This window comes from Schistocerca gregaria, chromosome 5 (genome assembly GCF_023897955.1).
Source record: "Schistocerca gregaria isolate iqSchGreg1 chromosome 5, iqSchGreg1.2, whole genome shotgun sequence".
In the NCBI taxonomy this organism is placed as follows: Eukaryota; Metazoa; Arthropoda; class Insecta; order Orthoptera; family Acrididae; genus Schistocerca; species Schistocerca gregaria.
In genome coordinates this window covers 260,478,995-260,499,518 of record NC_064924.1, presented here as the reverse complement: position 1 = coordinate 260,499,518, position 20,524 = coordinate 260,478,995, and the positions used below count along the sequence as shown (strand labels likewise).

At 40.1% G+C, this 20,524-nt stretch overlaps 1 protein-coding gene across 1 annotated transcript in view; it reads right to left on the bottom strand.

Annotated features, from left to right (window-relative positions):
- Positions 1 to 20,524, bottom strand: part of LOC126273459 (uncharacterized) — a 232,339-nt gene that overhangs the window by 82,427 nt on the left and 129,388 nt on the right. The window lies entirely within an intron of this gene.

Sequence of the window (20,524 nt, the reverse complement as noted above, 5' to 3'; positions counted from 1 at the left end):
GGTTTGTCCAATCACAAAATCCCTTCTTACTCCCATTCTGTTTGAGGTGGGTTGGTGGTTGTGTATGGCATTTTACACACCTGAAGGGCCTATGATTGCTGAAGTGGGTGCTACACTGCACTTAGATCCACAAAAGCATGTCCAGCTATTAGCCTTTCTTCAATTCCTTTCCCTGTGTGTTGTACACTGTTCAGTATTTCAACAGTGCATGACCTGCCAGATCAAAATTCAGCCTGCAGAGGGATCAGAACAGGCTATATGATTGAAACTAATCAGTTTAGGACAATTAATTCCATGAGTTTACACAGGTGTTGAAGAAGGAAACGTGTTGCTGTGCTTTCTTCAACATTTTCAGTGATGTGAGACAGCTGGTAAAAAGTTAGGTTAGCCAGATTTTTAAAGTTTGCCGAAAGTGCTTCACTTGCTCGATGCTGATTTTGTACAGACGGATGCTTTTCCACTTTTGATGTACTTGGTCACCCTTTCTGTATCAAGTAGATTAATTCAAGAACACTGACTATTGACTTTACATGCCAGCATTCTTCTGTGTAATTGGCTGCCCCCTGATCTTGGCATTCAGTAGCTACCAGCAGGCTAACTAGACTGCTGTGATATCGACGTGCTAGTAATATGAAATAAATACTCCAGAGTTTTAATTAAAAATGGCTGTCAACAGGAGTAACTTGAAAGTGGTCCCTTTGGGATAATGAAGTTACTCAATAAAGAAAAGTCTTCTGGTCTGAACTGTACATGAATTACACTTTCACATTATGGGAGTGAAATAGCTCTACTTTTGACAAGTACTCCCGCAATGTATGATGTGTACTGAAAGACTGGGAAGTTGCTTGTGTCACCAATAAACAAGAAAGTAAAAATTGGTAGTACACTGAATTACAGACCCACGTCATTGACATCAATTTGTAGTAATATTTTGAAATATAACTTGCACTGCAACATTATGAAATACCTCAAAGAAAACAATATATTGACACATAAGCATCACAGATTCAGAAAATATTGTTCTTGTGAAACACAACTGGCTCGTTATTTACATGAAGTAGAAAGTAGAATCGGCAGATCTGAAGTTGATACCTTATTTCTAGATTTCAAGAAGATTTTTGACATCGTTCCTCAGAAGTGGCTTCTAATAAAACTTTGTGTCCATGGAGTATTGTTTCAGCTGTGCAATGGGGTTCATCATTTCCTGTCAAGAAGGTTCTTACCACCACAGTGACGTGTGTGTGTGTGTGTGTGTGTGTGTGTGTGTGTGTGTGTGTGTGTGTGTGTGTGTGTGTGTGTGTGTGCGGGAGGAGGGTGGGTGGGGGTGGGGGGTTGGATTCCACTTTCAGTTACAAAAACAGATCCACAGCCAAACATTATTAATAATGAAGTATATCTCCCACCCCCACCCCCTCAAAATCTATTTTGACACCCACCTACATTCAGAGAAATAACCATAGTGATAAAACAACATAAATCAGGGCTTGTGCAGTTAGATTTAGGTGTCCATTTTTCCAGAAACTGTTCAAGAATGGAATAGCAGAAAAATAATGTGAAAGAGGTTACATGCCCCTCTGCTGGGCACTTAAATATGATGTGCAATGTCATACTGTAGAAGTAGGTGGGATTTTTATGTTTAATAATGCTCTAGCCTCTTTTCTAGTTTCTTCTGAGATCGACAAATTCTGATGTTAATATTCATTTTTGTTTGAATGCATCATCATGATGGAGCACCATAACTCAATTATCCACTCAGTTGCATCCTCTAAGAATGGCTCTTTGCTGCACAGTGGAGCATAGTTATCAGGTATGGTGATGCTTCCGATGGAAATCCATGTATCAACAGTGTACAATCACATCTTGGAATTTACTTCCTAGAAGCAATTTCAACGGCACTGACAAAGTGGTTCTAATTTTCTGAGTTCGCTTGAATCTTATAAAATATATGCGAAGTCCTGACCGGTCTGCTTTTTGTGGTTCTTATGCAGGAGTTTTGCGACACAATGAGCACAGAACTTGTAATATCCAAACTGTTCTGTCATGATCCCACGAAAAACATTCTAAGAAAGTTTAGTTGAGATATCATGGAATGTCAGTTTTTACAATTTTTTATCATTTTCTTAACTATTTCATTGATGATTACAGACAGGTAGTCATTTCTGTCAATATCATTAACCTCCCACTGACCCACACCACCTTCAGTCAGCACGTTTGCTCTGTATACAGCAGAGATTTCGCAATGAAATTTAAATTTTTTTCTGACTAAAACTGTGTTACAGAACAGATTTCACATTAAAACATATTGTTTGAATTACAGCACTCATTTTGAATGGTACAAAGCGCGTTTTTTTAAGCAAGTACCGTTTTAAAATTAAAAAAAAGATGTACTAAGGTAGCTCAATAATTTTATTTTTACATGAAAGCCTGTACCTTAATCTACACACGGACACCATTACTGTCTGATTCTTCCTTGTTTACATTGTGTACTGAGTGTTTAAAATGCCTCCGATAATCGAGAGTCCCATCGAGTATGAAGTACGGGCTGTTATAAGATTTATTAGTACTAAAGGCCTAAAAGCGATCGATATTCATCGTGAGATCTGTGCTGTTTACAGAGAAAACATTATGAGTGATGGAATGGTAAGAAAGTGGGTGAGAGCATTTAAAGATGGCCGCACAAATGTGTATGATGAACAACTGAGTGGGCGTCCTTTGGTCGTTAATGAAAGTTTGGTGCAGGAAGTGGACAATAAGGAGAGAGAAAACAGACGCTTTATGACTTTCTCCTTGTGGGATGACTTTCCTAATGTTTTTTGTAGTGTTTTGTATGGCACTGTGACCGAGCACTTGAATTACCGAAAATTGTGCACATAACAAAATGTTTCGGCAGTGCATTGACTTTCCTTGAGCGGTACCACAATGACAGTGATGATTCCTTAAGCCAAATTGTTAAGGGAAATGAAACATGGATGGCCTACGTCACACCAGAATCAAAGCAACATTCCATGGAATTTGAGCAAGGGCATCGTTTTGCTGCAAGACAATGCCTGTCCGCATGTGGCGAATCAGACCAAAGATCTCATTACATCTTTTCAATGGGAAACTCTAGATCATCCCCCGTACAGCCCCGATCTTGCGCCTAGTGACTACCAAGTGTTACTGCACTTGAAGAAACACTTGGACAGTCAGCGAATTCAAGACGATGAAGTCAAAACAGTGGTGATGCAGTGGTTAACAAGTCAGGTGGCAGACTTCTATGAGGAGGGTATTCAAAAACTGGTACAACGTTATGACAAGTGCCTCAATATTGATGGAAATTGTGAAGAAAAGTAGATTAAGGTGCAGGCCTTCATGTAAAAATTAAATTATTGGGGTATCTTAGCATGCATTTTTAAAATTTCAAAACGGTACTTACTTAAAAAACACGCCTCATGTGTGTACGCAGGTAAAAAGCAATGTTGCTTTTTGCTATCACACCTCTAAGCACACAAACTTACTGCACAATTTTTGTTCCCTCACTACTTCCCATGCCACATGCAGATGGAGGTTACTTTCCAGATGCAGGTAAATTAGAAATATTGACCATCTGTGATATCATTTATATATCTGAATTATTTGTGAAGTACAGTAATACCTTTTCTACTGCAGTTTTGTGGACTGTCTAATGATATCTGTTTGGTAGCTTCATAGGCTAATTACTCTTTACATTATACCAAAAAGTGTGCTTAGTAAGAGGCGCAACAGTCAGCAATTGTCCAGAATATACATGATGTTCAAAAAATTGTTCTGTCCAATAAACATGGGCACTAAAATGCACACATTATAAGCTATGTGAACTTGTTCATCTTCACTACTGTGAAACACATCTCTTCTACTGCAAGCTCTTTGCTATTACAGACAACCAACACAATGCACTAAAAACATGAAAACACATTATTCTGTTCCTCAACAATAGCAGAGTTTCTGATGTAATCTGTCTGCTACTGTATACAATCTTTATTTGCGAGACATCGCTACAGGAGGAACTCAATATGGTACCCATTCTTAGTGATGGTGATGATGATGATGATGGCACCCTTGCGAAAATTTTATGCTATGAGCGTTGATAATATACAATTCACAGAATTATAACTCTTTGACTACAACTAACAATAATAAAACATCAAAACACACACACACACACACACACACACACACACACACACACACACACACACACACACACACACACACACACACACACAGGAACATGAAAATTATGTATTGTGTTAGGAATAATAACGGAAAGGGGTGGAAAGAAGTAAAATGGCATGGCAGATAGCTGTGGTTACCTGATTACTGGAATAATAAGTATGAGCAAGCCACTCTGTAACACACTAAAATCTCCGATCAAAAACTTAGGCTGGAGGGCAGATACCTCACAAAACCTTCACCACATCAATCTCGTCATCAACTAAAATAGACGGCAGAGGCCCACAAGTCTGCTTCCACCCATTTATAACAATAGAAAATGTACTCAGATAAAATATGGCATACAATGATTTGCATGCTACATGTGCCACAGACAGGGGGGAGGGTCTTCTCGCTGAATTAGGAAGCCACGTATGAGGGGACTGATCAATTTGAACATGCGTCAGGGCCACTTCATCCTGCCAGAGTGACTGACAGGAGAAATGACTGGGTCAAATAGTTGATTTGTGCTGCTTATTGTTTCCGTCACTACAACCACTCACTCACCCCTCCCCTCCAGCGCCGCTCCTACCCCAGCCTGCAAGAAAATTGCATACAGTGTCCCATAATTTTCCTGCAGGTCTCCTTGGTGGCTTGAGCAGCCTCTACACTTCCCTAAATTCTCACATGTTCTAGTAACTACCAGAAAGACATCTGCTACCCCTGCTGTTGAAGGAAGTACAGTTCGTCATGTATGAGCTGGGCAATTTTCTCTACCAGATACGCATGCTGCAATGATTGTAGCACACTAAGGGGTTTGGAGAAAAAGATATGTGTCCTGATGATGCTTCATATGCTCTAGTGGCTTGAGTATTGAGTGGAGCTGTGCGGCAAATACAGTATATTCATGTGGAAGGTGAATCCTGAAGACACAGTTGGGGAACACTACTGAACAGCCTAGAAGTTTCCCTATTTGGAGAAATCAGTATACCCAACTTTAAGACTGTGTTGTCTGTCTAAACTGTTGAAAAAGAAAGTTTGAATAATAAAATCTGGAGTGCAATCACTCTTCTAAATCATCAAGTCTTGAATAATGCACTGTCTCTGTAAAAGCCAAAATGAGATCTAAATCAACCTTGATGTAAAACTTTCAAACTAGCTACAACAATCTCTAACAGCCAATCCTTTGTCCGAATCCCATAGGCCTTTATTGCTTGCTGACTATTATGGAAAAGCCTTTTCATTGCTGGCCAAGCAATGGTACAGTGTGCAGTTGTGTATGGCATGGACGCCGTTTTATAAGACTGTTGCACCATGAGGAGTCATTGTCTGACGTGACGCGACAGCAGCTAACCAACCTCTGCACAAATGCTCAGCATGGGACTGAGTCAGTCGAATTGCTTCATGGTGCACCAAGTTCCACCATTTTTAAATAAGAGGGTCAGAGATAGATACATCGTGCATCCATCATCAATCCGAGATCATACAAAGACTCTGCAGAACTGAAGTAGACACAGTTGGTCTGAATTGTGGCTAAGATGATGTAAGATATTTACTGCTTTTAGGGACCATTTTTTAAGGTCCCCAAGTGTGGCAACATGTAAGTTTCACATCAAATGTGAGACCCAGAAACATCACTGTGTCTAAGTATAAGAACAGTGTCCCTCATTCACAACTCAGGAAAGTTTAAAACAGAACATGAATTTTTAAAAACAGTGCACACAGACTTCTCAGTGGAGAACATAAAATAAATCTTCTCTGTATATTCCTCCAACTGCTGAAGAATTAGTTGCAACTACTGAGTTGTTGCAAGGCTCAAGGAGGAACAAGAGAAAGAGAAGTTGCCATTAAATGAGGCACACTGGACAGGACATTTAATTATTAACTTGATGCTATTGATTGCAATAGCAAAGACATGCTTAAAACACTACCTTGCAGGATGCAGTTCTCCTGCTCAATGCGATCAGAGAGAGCATCACCAAGTCAATATCTAAGACAATGTGTTGAGAGGAATGACTATATAAAGATGGGAAGACACCATCGAAAGCCCCACTCGTGGAGCTACCCAAGAATAATATACCTTCAAGCAACATCACAGGCCTTTTCAACATCAAAAATTATACCCAGTTGGTGATGCTTGCACCAGAAAGCCTGTTGTATAGTTGATTCCAGGAGGGCCAGGCTATCAAAGATAGAGCAATAATGCCTGATCCCACACTGAAAGTAACTATGCAGCTGCCTATATTAGACAAGGTGGCAGATGGCAGTTGACCATCTGCTCCAAGGTCTTTCCCACACGGCTAGTGAAGACAACACTACAATAACTATTGAGGTATGCTTGGTCCTTCCCAGATGTTAAAAGTGGAATTAAAATGTTAAAATGACCTCTTGCCACAAGCCGAGAAAGTGACCTGAAGTCCAAATGAGGTTAAAATGGGAGCGGGAGGAGGATTTTTTTGTTCCATCCTGTGAGGTGCCATAAGGCACAATAATGGACGCTACTGTAACCAGATGACGTGTCATGAGCTGTGGATAACACAGCATCACTTTCCACATGGAGAAGAGGCATTTGCATTTTTCATCAGTGGTGGAACTGAAGTCCCCGCTGCCCCTCTCAGAACCCACTCCGTAGTGTCGGAAAGCTGATTCTTGGCTGGCAGTTGCAACAACTGTGGCAAAATAGGTCCCATAAGCTGGTCTGAACAGGTCCATTCCCATTGCAGCAGCTATTGTGTTCCTCCCTCCTCTGCAGGAATCCTCCTAGTGGTCTCCAATACAAATGTATTTTTAGTGGAACAATTTATGGTGGTCAGGAATTGTTGCCACAATCTCTTTTTGCCCTTTCTAATAATTCAGCAACATGTTGCGCTGGTGGCTTGAAAGGTTGTGAGGTTCTTTGCAGTTGATCGGCACTTGAACCTGGTTCTGATTACAGCACGATGTTCTTTGCTCTGCCAAGGGGCTGGCTGCCCTTTCACCCAACATGAAGACTGCAGAATGGATGCTTTAGTGCAGTGGATCATTTTAGTAAGATGATCCACCAATTCCTGGATGCTGTCATGATGTCCAAACATAGCAAGTTGGCTGTAAAGTGTCTAAACTAATGGGCACACATCATGGTGGCTTTCTGTTGGGCACTGCTATATCTGGCACACGAATTCAGATTACGAAGTGATCACCTGAATGCAAGTCATTGAATATCACACATCAAGTGGTGTGTGGAAGGGTTGGAATGCATACTGCGAGACCAACAGCAGTGCATGCCATCCTTGCAGTGATGAAGTGCGTGCTCCGCCCCATGTTCAACAAACAAGCACATGAGAAAGCTCTCAATTGCAGGTGGTTGCCGAGCCCCAAACCACACTGTGTGCATTAAAATCACCACACAGGTTGAAGGGGTGAGGGAGCTGAGTAAGGAGGTCACACAGAGTGTCTTGATTCATCACCTCGTGTGGGGACACGTATAGTGAACATATTGTCGACTGATAACATACATGCACTAAACAGCAACTGATTGCAGATTGGTTGTGAGGGAGAGAAACAAGAAGTGGTAGGTGTTATTTACAGCAATTGCCACTACTCCTTTAGCTTTCTGTCCACCAAGTTCATCTTTTTAGTGGGGTCTGTAGCCATGTAGCTGACAGGTGTCAGAGAATTTAAAATGTTTTTCCTGAAGATAGAGGCACATTGGTCTAACTTGAGGTAATAGAAGTAGTCGTTCTACACATGTCCTGAACCCATTCAAGTTCTGCTGAAGTATGGAAGCCAGTTTAATGGTGGGTTTTTCCACAGCCATTCCTCCATGGTGGGGAGATTGAAGCTGGACAGCTGGGGATGGTAGTGGGAAGGTTGCATTATCTGAGGGACTCAATTCCCTCTGACATATATTGAGACATCCATACTATGCCACTGACAGTATGGTTGTTATCTGATCCATCAGACAGGATCAAGGTTGCACGATGTGAGGGCTTCGAACCTGATCATTTTGACCTGTTGGTTTCTTCCCCATCTTGGATTTTGAGCATGGTGACAAGGGTGTTTTAATAGAATTAATTTTGCTGGCACTATTCAACTGTTTGCCGTTAGTATCTGCTATCCTTACTGACATTTGTTTCAGCAACAGTACTTCTTTGGTAGGAAGGCTTAGGTGTGGTACCAACAATGGAGGCTTGCCTTTATAAGTGCAGGTTGATAACAATAATAAATTTGTTGTCTACCACAGGATGTGGTCCATTACTATTACCACTTTCTCTTACATTCACAGATGTTGCAGGTGGACTATCCACACAGGGTCTCTGTGGAGTTTTGGTGGAAATACTTCTCAATGGACCATCCAAGTAGCCAGGAGTAGAAGAAAGTGATTCAGGTTTCATTGAAGTCCCATGAGCAGCTATGGAAGAGACTGTCAGCCTGGACAAAGCTCTGCTTGCCTGGATGAGCCTTATACAACTGAGATGCGACAGGTTGCCCACTAATGACACTTCTGCCTCAACGGTCAAGCATCTCACACTTCGCAACAGATTTCTTTTACAGGTTCTTACCATCCTTGCGTTCTTAATGGGCAAGCCAAGATTCCTGTTCCTTGTGACACCCAACATTTCACTGTAGGGCTACATAGTAGATGCTGAAGCATGTCGAGAATTTATGGTTACAGAGGAATGGTGACGCTCACCAGTCCACGATCAGGAAACCTGGCTTTGAGAAACCCATACCAAGCAAACAAATGCCAATCTCCCAGTGGTGCTCACCGTTTAGATTAAGCTTTATCAAAAATAGCATGGCTGTGGCAAGAATAACTGCCCCCCCCCCCCCCCCTCCTTTCATTCACAGAAAGGCATGGTTCTGTCCAACATCTTAGGGAATCTCACACCCTCTGAAAAACTGCCGATTGGACACAATGTAAATCTACACCTACATGGTTGCTATGCAATTCACTCTTAAGTGCCCAGCAGAGGGTTCAGTGAAACATTTTCATACTACTACTCTACCATTCCACTCTCAAATGGCACGTGGGAAAAAGGAACACCTAAATCTTTCCATTTGAGCTCTGACTTCTCTTATTTTATTGTGATGATCATTTCTCCCTACATAGGTGGGTGGGTGTCAACAAAATATTTCCGCATTTGGAAGAGAAAGTTGGCGATTGAAATTTCGTACATAGATCTCGCCGCAAAGAAAACCGTCTTTGTTTCGGTGACTGCCACCCCAACTCTCATATCATATCAATGATACACTCCTATTGTGCGATAACACGAAACAAGCTGCCCTTCTTTGCACTTTTTCTATGTCCTTTTGTCAGTCCTACCTGGTAAGGATCCCATACCGTGCAGCATTATTCCATAAGAGGACGAACAAGTGTAATGTAGGCTGTCTCTTTAGTGGGTTTGGCACATCTTATAAGTGGTCTGCCAACGAAGAGCAGTCTTTGTTTCGCCTTCCCCACAATATTATCTATGTGGTCTTTCCAATTTAAGTTTCTCATAAATGTACTTCCTAGATATTTAGTCAGATTGACAGCCCTTAGATTTGTACAATTTATCCTATACCCAAAATTTATCACATTTATTTTAGTACCCTTGTGGATGACCTTGCACTTTTCTTCATTTAGTACCAATTGCCACTTTTCACACCATACAGAAATTCTCTCTAGATCACTTTGGAATTGGAATTGATTGTCTGATGATTTTACTAGACGGTACATTACAGCGTCATCTGCAAACAATCTAAGGGGGCTGCTTGGATTATTACCTAGATTATTTACCTAATTCAGGAACAGCAGAGGGCCTATCACACTACCTTGCAGAACGTCAGATATCACTTCTGTTCCACTTGATGATTTACCGTCTATCACTACAAACTGTGACCTCTCCGAGAGGAAATCACGAATCCAGTCACACAACTGAGACGATACTCCATATTCATGCAATCTGATTCATAGTCGCTTGTGAGGAATGGTATCAAAAGCCTTCTGGAAAACTAGGAATATGGAATCAACCTGAGATCCCTTGTCAACAACACTCATTACTTCATGGGAATAAAGAGCTAGCTGTGTTCCCAGGAACAATATTCTCTGGATCCTGTGTTGGGTATGTATCAATAAGCCATTTTCTTCGAGGTGATTCATAATGTTCGAGTACAGTATATGCTCCAAAATCATACTGCAAATTGAAGTCAGTGATATAAGTCTGTAATTCAATAAGTTACTCCTATTTCCTATCTTGAATGTTGGTGTGACCTGTGACCTGTGCTACTTTCCAGTCTTCAAGAACAGGCCTTTCATCAAGTGAGCAGTTGTATATGATTGCTAAGAAAGGCGCTATTGTGTCTGCATACTCTGAAAGGAACCTGACTGGTATACCATCTGGACCGGAAAACTGGCCTTTCTTAAGTGATTTGAGTTTTTCCGCAGCACCTAACATATCTACTTTTATGTCACCCATGCTAACAGCTGCTCTGGTTTCGAATTATGGAATATTTACTTGATCTTCTTTTGTGAAGGAATTATGGAAAACTGTATTTAGTAACTTAACTTTAGTGGCATCATCATCGGTAACGTTTCCATCGCTATCACGCAGTGACGGTATTGACTGTTTTTTTGCCACTGGTGTACTTTACATAGAACCAGAATATCTTTGGGTTTTCTAACATATTTTGAGACAATGTTTCATTGTGAAAACTATTAAAAGCATCTTGCACTGACGTCCACACTAAATTTTGAGCTTCTGCAAAATTAGCCAGTCTTGGGGATTTTGCGTTCTTCTGAATTTGGCATGCTTTTTTCGTTGCTTCTGCAACAGTGTTCTGACATGTTTTGTGTACCATGGTGGATCAGTAATGTCTCTTATTAACTTATGCAGTATGAATCTATCTATTGCTGTCAATACTGTATCTTTAAATATGAGCCATATCTGGTCTACACTTACATAATTAGCTTGGAAGGAATGGAGACTCTCTCTTACGAAGGCATCAAGTGAATTTTTATCTGCTGTTTTAAATAGATATATTTTGCGTTTATTTTTAGTGTTTTTGGTTCATGGGGTTGAGAGCCTCACTACAATGACCTCGTGTTCATTAATCCCTGTATCCGTCATGACGCTCTCTATCAGATCAGGATTATTTGTGGCTAAGAGGTCAAGTGTGTTTTCGCAACCATTTTCAATTTGTGTGGACTCATGAACTGACTGTTCAAAGAAATTATCAGAGAAAGCATTTAGTACAATTTTGGAAGATGTTTTCTGTCTACCAGCGGCTTTGAACATGTATTATCGCCAACAAATCGAGGGTAGACTGAAGCATCCACCAATTGTAACTGAATGAGTGGGATACGTATCTGTAATGAGATTCAAGTTTTCTTTGAACCACCTACTTTATTTAATCTATCCTTTCTGAACACGGTTTGCGCCTCTTGTAAAAATTTTGGCATAATTTATCTCCGGCTTTAGTCAGCTTTCTGTTCCTATAACGATTTCAGCTTCAGTGCTTTCTATCAGCGCTTGAAGCTCTGGTACTTTTCCAACACAACTACAATACCAACTGTTGCTGGGTCGATTCTCGTCATTTCTTTGCCCTGTACTCTTTGAGACTGGAGCCCTTTTTTATCTTTTCCGAGACTGTCTAACCTAAAAAAACTGCCCAGTCCATGCCACACAGCCCCTGTTACATTTAGCCACCTCCTATGTGTAGTGGACACCTGACCTATTTAGCAGAACTCGAAACCCCACCACCCTATGGCACAATTCGAGGAATGTGCAGCCTTCACAGTCACAGAACCGTCTGAGCCTCTGATTCAGACCCTCCACTCAGCTCTGTACCAAAGATCCACAATTGGTCCTGTCGATGATGCTGCAGATGGTGATCTCTGCCTTCATCTTACTAGCATGACTGGCAGTCTTCACCAACTCAATTAGCCACCAGAAACCATAGAGAATCTCTTCCGATCCGTAGTGACACACATCATTAGAGCCGACATGAGCCACCACCTGCAGTTAGCTGCACCCTGTAGCCTTCATGGCATCCGGAAGGACCCTTTCCACATCTTGGATGACTCCCTCGGTATGCACACGGAGTGCACACTGGCTTTCTTACCATCCTTAGTTGCCATATCCCTAAGGGGCTCCATCACCTGCCTAACATTGGAGCTCCCAATGACAAGCAACCCCAGCCTCTGCATTTGTCCAAACCTCTCAAGAAGACCAGCCACTGCCGCAAAATGCAAGCCCACCCTTGCTGGCTCAGAAGTACTTTCAGCAGTGGGCAATACCTCAAACCTATTACGAAGGCATAAGGGTATAGCCTTGCGGTCAGCACCAACTTTCGCCTTCCGCCCAGGGAATTGTGACCCCGCCACAGTTTGCCAATCACTGTCAGGCAAGTGTCGACCGGCAGGGACGTCCGAATCCGAGGGTGCAGTGGCATCACAGATCCCAGGCGGTGCTACAGATCCCAGAGGTGCCAAAGCGCTTGCCTTGGGTGTCCCAATGTCACTGCGGCCCAGGGCAACTGCCTGGAGCCTGTCGACCATGGCCAACACAGATTCCAACAGTTTAGGGACAGTGGCCGCTACAACTCTCAAATACTATAATACATCTGAAATTTGAAAATTAAACTCTGCAAGTACCCAAAAATACGCAAAGAAATTAAGAATTAAACTGTAAAACAAATAAGTGAGCTAAGAGTGCGACTTGCTGCTGGCAGCTAATTACCCCATGACGACATGGAGCTCACTGGCTGTGACCAACCAACACTGGCCTTTCAATACAAAAAGAGATGACTGGCTACTACACGAATTTACACTATTCAGGCACTAAAACGCGATGCTACAACTCTCAAATACTATAATACGACTAAAATTTGTGAATTAAACTACGCAAGTACCCAAAAACACGCAAAGAAATTACATATTAAACTATGAGAGAAATAAGCGAGTGAAGAGTACAACTTGCTGCTGGCTGCTTCGACGAAGCTTTCCCACAGTGTTCGTATCTCATTGACAGGGCCTACATACACCAATGATTTCAAGTGTGACCCAACAACCCAGAATCCAAGGGAATAACTGCAGTGGAGCGAATTGGCCAATGTACTGAATCTGCCCGTCCAAATCATTGCCCATTGAATGTCTGTGTGATGTCTTCTCAGATGTTTTGGAGAAAACATTGGAGCTCCATCATGCGTGAACCACATCTCCTGCAATTATTGGATCTATGAACCCAGAACTGCTAGCAGCTGGTAAAGATGGTTGAATAATTGTTCAGGCGGCACCCTGTGCCCTGAATATTTTTCAGCATAAAAGACATAGGCTCTGGGATTGCTTCCATTTGCAGGACCATGACAGAAGATCAAATGGTTCAAATGGCTCTAAGCACTATGGAACTTAACATCTGAGGTCATCAGTCCCCTAGACTTAGAACTACTTAAACCTAACTAACCTAAGTACAACACACACATCCATGCCTGAGGTAGGATTTGAAACCTGCGGCCATAGCAGCAGCGCGGTTCCGGACTGAAGCGCCTAGAAATGCTCGACCACAGCGGCCGGCAACAGAAGATCATATGTACGATTTCCCATGTGGAATAATAGGTTTCCATTATGCTGGAAACTGCAAAGATAACACTACAATGTAAAAGCATTTCACAACTCAGCAAAACCTGAACTGATTCCATTAGAACTAATATATGTGCTCCACTTACCCAGGACTGTGAATACAATTTACAGTAACAACACTAACAGATCTTAATTACATGCTGTGCCCATAGAAAATAACAAAAGAAAGTGTCCTAATTTGTTTACTGCATTCTGCAGGCCATTCTAAATACTTAGTAATAAAAGAACTTGCAATACAAGAGATGTAAAATATGCACGTTCAATATGTGATGTAGATCAATATGTGTGGAATTCCACATCTTGCGCACAGTGGACGGATCTCAGCCATAAAAAGTGACTGGAGTTAACATTTAAGTCAGTTCAACAGAACTCCAGCTGGTAATAAATACATCTTAATAATCATTGACCATTTTTTGATGTTTATCTCTATGACAGCATTTCCAACCAGCAAACTGCTAAGATGGCTACAGCATTAGTGAATAACCGGATTCTTAAATCTGCTGTGCCACAAACCTTAGTAACTGATCAGAGTACTAACTTCTTATCCAATTTGATGAAACACCTACGCCACATACTTTGTGTTCACAAGTTACAGACAAACCCGTTTCATCAACAAACATGATAACCAAACAATATAGAAGATTGTGAGTTACTAAGTAAGCAGCCAATACGAAGACTGACCTCAGTTATGTTGTCAGTGCATATAATTCTAAATGTCCATACCAGTACTGGCCTCTTGCCCTAAGAGGTGTCCTACAGAAGATATACACCATCTCCCTTCACTGTACTAAATCTGAAGTTAGGGTCTGATGTTGAGTCAGTGAAGAAATTTGCAAAAACTATGCAAGAGGTATTTCGCAGAGATCAACAAGCCAATATAAAATCACTGGAATGCCAAGAATGTGGGGGACACAGTGAGCTAGTCAGTTTCCACATTTCAGAATTGACTCATGGGTGTCGGTTACCAATCCATACATGTCAAAAGGGGTACTAAGGAATTTTTAATGAAATACAATGATTCATATCTGGTTACAGAGATTTCCTCCCGGGTCAATGTTAACATACAGTTACCTACCAAGACACTGATTATTATATATTAGAAGAATGAAGCCATTTGATGGTGTGATAAGATGTATTAACAAACATTCCAGTAATGGTATCACAACAAAGCAAGGCTTCAAGGAAGGTTAAAAAGAATGTGCTACTAGATACTTGTGCAACATACAGGGAGCCATACAAACTTGTATCACAAAACTAGTTTTACAGGGCAATTTTTCATTTTTTCTTGTCATTTTGTAGTATTATACCTCTATTGCATTTTAGGGGTTAATAAGATATTAGTGCGAGTCATTTGTTATTGTCATTATGGGCACACATTGGGAGAGGAACTGATGTGTATTCCTTCCCTCGAGGTGGTGTGACAGCAGGGATACTGATAAAACCTGAACGACACTTTCACACAACAGGAACCCACTGGATGTACTCAACATATTCTACAGAAACTGTAATAATCAACTTTTAAGACGATAGGAAACCTAGGGGCAGGGAAAGGATGGAAATGCAAAACAGTGGCATCTTGATTAATAGAATGATTGTGATACAGCAAGGGGTAACTATCGTTAGCTGCAACTGTTTCTGGTACAACCATGATTAAGTTGTCAACACTGATTTACTGGAAAGACAAACCTTTGAATATCTTACTTATCCAGAATCTCACCTTTCTTAACACCACCTTGAATCCGCAACACCTACCCTTGACCAATAAGCTAAGAACGAGAGAACAAGAAGAAAATGATGGTAATTGAGATCATCACTAAGCATTCAAACAATGGCTTCCTTCAGAGCTAACAAACTAAAATAATGCAAACATACACACATGGCTACTGTCCACATGCTGATGCCTTTTCATATTTTAGTCTGCAATGTTACATTTCATACTTTCAAGTTGTTCTATTTTACTGCACTCAAATAACACTTACATCTTAACTTACTTCCACACCCAAGACTCCTCTCTTCTTATGGAACAAATGAAACATGTTTACTGTAATGTAAACAATACAAAACCCGGGTGACTGAGGGGCATTGGGCACCTACTGACTGAACCAGAGGAAGGATCATCATATAAGTCTAATGGCTTGTTTTGAAAGATGGAATAGTGAAGTCAGCAGAGGAACAACTATGTAAAAAGACAAAACCCAGTAGAAACCCTTGAATAACCGACAACATAATAAATTTCCAGGATGGAATAATGACAATATTATGAAAAGGAAAGTGGGTTATGGTGAGTAGCAACTTTCCTTTTCATAATATTGTCAAGATAATGAATGTAACTGATGACAGAAGAAAATACAGAAATGCAGTAAGTGAAGCAAGCAAAGGGGAATACAGACCTCTCAAGGACACTAGAGGCGAAATGCAAAGCTGCAGAAATGTGCATGACTTCAGGAATGGTAAATGTTGCATATCGGAAAATTAAAGAAACTTTGGAAGAAAATATAAGAAGCTGCATCAATATGAAAAGCTCAGAGGGCAAACTATTACTAAGCAAAGACCGATAGGCTGAAAGGTGGAAGGAATTTACAGGAGGTTCATATACAGAAAAGAAACTTTAAGATGATGTTATGGAAAGGGAAGAGGAGCCAAGTTTTGATACAGGCTGAATTCACTCCTACTTCGAATGTAAGAACCCCAATTTCAAATAAGGCTGACATTGACAGATATGAACGTTATTGAACCATTAGTTTAATAAGTAATGTTTGCAAAATACTAATGCAACTTATTTACAGAAGAGCAAACCAATTTCAGTTTCAGAAAAATGCAGGCACACGAGAGGCAACTACTTTAAGAAATGGGTAGAAAAAAGGTAATTTACATTTATAGCTTTAGGGACAGCTTTTGACAATAATGACTGGAATACTCTGAAATTCTCAATGTAACTGGGATAAAATACAGGGAGCAAAACCAGATTGCAATTGTAAGTATCGAGGGACATAGAGGGAGGTGGTGGAGGAGCGACTGATGCTAGGTTGTAGCATATCCCCCATGTTATTCATAGGGGTCTGAAATTGTACCATCTATTTTTGGTGAAATTAACACCTATTTTAGCCATATCAGCATTATACTTGCTGAAATAAGCACTGTTCTTTGTAGATGATTAGACACATAAATTTATAAGTTTTCGACACTGTGTGCTGCAAGACTGAACTGACAGGAAAAAAATTATTAGAGGTAAAATAATAACAGAAGAGAATTAATAGTTTTACTCTCTACAATAAGAGCTTTGTGAGCACAGTATCTGCTTTTGCAAAAACTACAAATTTTTTTTCCTAAATAGTTTTTTCTTGCCTCTATTTAAGCTTTTAACATACAATTGTTTTTGTTGAGAAGCAGCAGCACAGTCTTGTTGGTGAGCAGAGTGGGTCTCTGATTTAAGGTGTTTCTTGTCTCTCAACCCCCCCCCCCCCCCCCCCCCCGCACCCAGTTCAATAATTACAAAAATTTATCAATCGTCATTTCAAAAATCTGTAGTATGTAAGTCCTGATTAGCATACTGTAGAGTCCTTTTGTGAGGCATGAGACAGCGCTCCATATGCAGTTGAGAAAGTACTTAGATGAGAAGTAAAATCAAAATTAACTCTATTCGCACTTTACAGGATGACTCTCAGTGTGGTCAAAACACATTGATCATTTTTGTTTTCTGGTCACTATAGAGCATGTAGTACAATGCAGCAGTCGGCAGTGAGCACGAACAAAGGAGAACTACTACCACCCGATGGGCAAGGAGCTGTGTGAGGGAACAAACTTCACCTCCCTATCACAGCGCAGCTAACCTACATCCATGTTTCATATTTATGCGAAAGCAGAACTATATGACTATAGGGATCATGGATCCTTCTTGTGTTCTGATAGTTCTATTCTAACCTCATGATGGACCAGGATTAGTGTGTTCACTCATTTCAAAATAAGAAATGGAAATAAAAGCTAGGCATAATGCAAAGCAAAGCGAAGGGCATAAAATATTTGGTAACTGCCCCAGCACAATAACTTGCTGGGGTTGGCAGCATCATAAACAAGGCAGTTTAAGTCCAAGCTCTTCTGGTATCATATCCAACCATGCTACGAAATGCCCTATGCCTAAAAGTGCCAGGTTACAGTGTATGCATATTAGCATAACATGAAACTTTTGCTAGCAGACAAACACACTCATTTCTTCATTCTACGATGCTAGGTCCATGGCTGAGACCTATGTTACTGCACGCGATGAGACCATTCAACCACTCACTGTTTGAGACTGCATCAGAGCTTAACCTACAGTTACAATGATGCATCACTGCATTTTTACATAGATGCTCTTTATTTTGCAAACAAGTATTTATGCACATCCTCTTTCCAGGCAGTTTTCACTAGGTGTTGTATAATACCAGTAACTGCAAATTGGTTACTTTTTCGACACTTATATGCGGAGAATAAAACTATCTTCAGCTACTCCTGATAAAATAGTTCATCTGAACACAACATGCTATGAAATAGCATTTATTACGTAAAATCCACAAATATGTTTGCATTTATGACAAATTTTTCAGGTCTCTAGTTACACAATCTGTACAATAAGTAAGCAGTAAAGGAGACTAAGGACCAAGGAGACATTTTCAAAGATATTAAACTTCAGGAATTAGAAATGAAAACTCTGAGGTTTGCCAAAGACATTGTAATTCTGCCAGAGGCAGCAGAAAACTTAAAAAGTCTGAATGGAAAGAGGTTATAAAGTGAACACCAATAAAAGTAAAATGGGGGTAATGGGATGTACTCACATAAAATGACATGATGCTGATATAACCAGTACAGGAAATGAGACATGGAAAGCAGTGGATGGATATAAAAGACACATTTGCAATAGCAAGAAAAATTTTCAAGCAATGTGAAACATGTTCATGTCTAATATAAATTCATGTGTTAGGATGTCTTTTCTGAAAGTTTTTCTCCAGACAGTAGCCTTGTATGGAACTGAACAGTGAGTGATCAGAAGCATAGACAAGAAGAGAATAGAAGCTTTTGAAATATGGGGCTGCAGAAGAATGCTGAAAAACAGGTGAGTAGACTGGATAACTAATAGTGAGGTATTGAACTGAATCAAAGAGAAAAGAAATTTATGTCACATCTTGACCAAAAGAAGGGATCAGTTGATATGATATACCACGAGGCATCAAGTAATAGTTAATTTGGCAATGAATGGAAGTGGGGCAGGGATAAACATTGTAGAGGGAGTCCAAGTCACAACCACAGGAAGCAGGATTAAATGGGTGTAGAGTGCAATAGTTATGCAGGGATGAAGAGACTTACACAACACAGACTAGCATGGAGAGCTTTTTTTTTAAAAAAAAAAAAAAAAAAAAAAAAAAAAATATTTATCAGCCTTTGGGCTGAATACCATTACAATAACAATGACCAAATGGACTTCAACATTTAAATACCACTTATGGATTAAGCCTTAAGCTTGTTCCAACTGGCTGACTTTTGCTTACAAGGCAAAATGTGGAGTGATCTAGAATTGTGGGATATTTATCAGTATGTCACTATCCCTCCACCCGTTATTACCACTTGATGAATCCTAATGATACCACCATTTGTTTGTTCAACCAACTCCTCATGTGATTTGATGAGACTGAGTGGATCCCCCTCCATACCTCACTACTTCGGAAAAATCCGAGGAGGTACCAGGAATCAAACCTGGGTCCTGCCACACTGAAGGAAACAATGTTAACAATTTGGCTAGAGGAGTGGTCACATATTTTAGTAAGAAATTAAATCATTTAACTTTTACAACAGAAAACATGAGAAACAAAAGATAATCATCCCGTGTCAGTTTTCTAGAAGCACTTCACAACCCCAAACAGTAAATAAACACCAGACAAAATATATGATACGTAATTGATCTTTGATATCCTCATGCAAACTAAATATAATTTATACTTTGTGTACTCTGAAGTACAAATTCCAGTTCAGTAATAAATATATCCCTGACATTACTAAACACAGTTTTAATCTGCCAGGAAGTTTCATACCAGCACACACTCCGCCGCAGAGTGAAAATCTCATTCTGATTACTAACGTTTGTTTGAACACATATTTTGAAGTCAGAATTATGTTGCTTGATGTATGGATTGTACTGTTGATAAAACGTCTTTGTCACTTACTAAAAGGCTGCAGAGAAAGAAGGTTTTCTATCAATTTTTGGTCTTCAGGAAATACATTAAACTGGAAGGATTTGTGAACAGCCACATCAAGAAATACATTAAACTGGAAGGATTTGTGAACAGCCACATCAAATTGTTAGGCTGAAAGTTATACTAAGCGTATCTCTTATCCTTACATAATATTATCAAGTTTTATAATAAAAGATTTGGTGACAATTGCACAATATTATCCTCATTCTATCAAGTACTACAAGTGCTGCAACAGTAGTGATATGTTATGACAGTGATGAAAATTTACCTAAATTTAAGTATAAATAACTCCGTGTAAGCTAGTTGGAAAACTTTTTAAGCTAACCATGTTTCTAATCCACTGGGAAAGTAACAGCTAAATAAAAGGGAAAACAACTTAAATATTGTCATGGTATCACCATTTTACCCACATCATTTAGAGGTTTGATCAGTCCCTTTCTCTAATTCACCCAGCAATTAAAATGGAGAAAAGCAACTGTTTTCTATGTAGTGTATGTTCCAATAAATAAAATTTTCCTTTACTTGCTAT